Raw genomic sequence first — 2,421 nt, forward strand, 5'->3', positions numbered from 1 at the left:
ATGTTTGTTTTTAGATATGTAGTACTAAGCTGATATCATATGTATGGGAAGACCTTTTTTTTTTTTTTTTTTTTTTTGCATAAGCGACTGGGGATTTGATTACATATTTACGATGGTTTTCCCTCCATTCAAGTGTGGAATGCATTTCTGAATGCGTTACACACCTAAAAACTATGGACAAATTAAATGCTTGTTAACTACTATGCCCGTAAAGATTTTTAAAGCAAAAGTTTTTTAAATACTATGCCTGTAATGTTTTCAAGTGAACACGTTACATTGATAGTGAAAGTGCAGCTTAATTGATAAGATACTTTACCTATAACCGTCTAGAGATCGGACAAGGGGCGTAACTTTGGTTACACACGACGTAACTTTGTTTGCACAACGTGTAATTTTAGTACAAAATTTTGCGAGTCCCACACGGTGTGAAAATCGATGCACAACTTATTATCTGGACCGCACAAAATTTTTTGACCAAATCATGGCCATTAACTGCTCAGGGACGGTCATACTGATGACCGTCCCTGCCCCATTTCCCTAGAGATCATGCGTTTGAGTTATCAAAAATCACTATTGATCCTTTTTAAGAGAAAACAAAATGGTGGACATATCACACAAATTATTGTACTGTAAATTAGACTAATGTTTGCTAATTTAATTCAAAGTAGCATATTGCAAGATTTGAGAATGATCACATTTTTTTGCCACTTAATAAATTAATGAACATATCTATACGGAAAAATCTTGAGTAGGCTTGATATATTTACCTCTCTTGTAAATTTTGTGGTCACTCAAGTGACTTTCGAATCCTGGTTGAGTGATTTTGAAAATGATTTGTCATGAGAGCTACAAGATTTTGAGTCCAGTTTCTTAAAACACGTCCACTTTAAAGATGATTTTTGTATGTTAGTGTGTATTTCCCGAACTGTGCCGAATTTGAAAATTGTCTTGGTTATGCTACATGTTGTAAACATTTTATTTTCTTCTCTACCTTTTTTCTTCTCTGATTATTCTTTACTTCTTCTTCTCTTCTCAGAGGCTTCGTGGTCTCTCTCTCGTGAATTTTATTTTATTTTATTTTATTAATAAAATCTCTCCTAAGTTTTCTTGGTAAGAATTTTCTTTTTCTCTAGAGATTCCTAGCGAGAATTTCTATTCTCACAGGGGTTCCTATGGAGATTTTTGTGTTTTTTTAATTTTTTTTAATTTTGTTATTAGATCTAAAATTTTTTGGTTCTTGGATCTATTTCGACAGATATTATCATCATTATTGAAGATTAAAACAGTTTATTAGCAAATCTGGTGATTACAACATGCACAAACGGGAGATACAACTATTTATCAAATTTAAAAATTCTTGTATTTTTTTAGATCTATTGTATCTATTGAATTATAGATCTTAATTTCTAATGCATATTTAACCTTTCATTAGAATAGTGATGTAAATCCAATCGTGCTGGACAATTTCTAGCAATCTGTTAATTTAATGTACTTTTTATAAAATAGGGCTACGTCTTTTGATTTATGGTAAAAAAAAACCCCCATACAGTGCACCAGGTATTTCACATTCTTCCTAGAGGTTCTATTTCTGTATTCCCATGATTCTGAAATTTTCTATACTTCATTAAATTTCCCGATGCTGCTGCATTTCTTTTTTTTTTGTGTACTTTACCAAAATTTGTCTCATTTATTGTGTCTTTTTCCGTTATCCCTCGTAGAATTGTGATCAAATAGTTTGCAATATCAACTCTTGTATTTTCTTGCCAACTGTGAGACAAATTTTTATCCATGGCAATAAAAGCCCTTTTTTGTTCTCTTGCTTTTACTAAAGTTTGCATGATATCCTTTTGAATTTTGAGGCTAATCGGCTATGCATTAGTACTAGTTCAATATTTGATCATCACTTTGTATTCTCATGAATGATTAGTTGCATTAATTCAATATATCAGGTTGCATTGTTTTTTTTTTTTTTCATTTGATAAAAAATCTGGTTTTCATGATTTTGCAGTAGTGAGTAGATTTTAATTAAGCATACAATTTACTTAGTGATGGACTTTAAGCTGTGGAGTGACAAATTTTCTGAGCTTTTCCCTATTGTAAAGACAACTGAGAAGCTCGAAAGGCCTATAATCGCAAAATTTACGGGCCAACAAGTATTATTAACAAATAAGGAAGTGTCAACAACACATGGGTCATGGTCTAATTTCCTTGTATTAATTCTTGTCTGACAATATGGATTTGACCTTGGAGATTAATTTGAGGAAGAATGCCCAGTGCCCATGTTATTTATTTATTTTTCATTGGAAGACACAGTCCACAGAAAACCATGAGACATAGAAACTGAAAGAAGAGCATTCAGCTTTTAAAGCTTTAAGTTGAGGATTCAAATGTAGGTAGAATTGAGATGATATAGACTTCAAA

The sequence above is a fragment of the Coffea arabica genome, chromosome 9e (assembly GCF_036785885.1).
Source record: "Coffea arabica cultivar ET-39 chromosome 9e, Coffea Arabica ET-39 HiFi, whole genome shotgun sequence".
NCBI classification, from domain to species: Eukaryota; Viridiplantae; Streptophyta; class Magnoliopsida; order Gentianales; family Rubiaceae; genus Coffea; species Coffea arabica.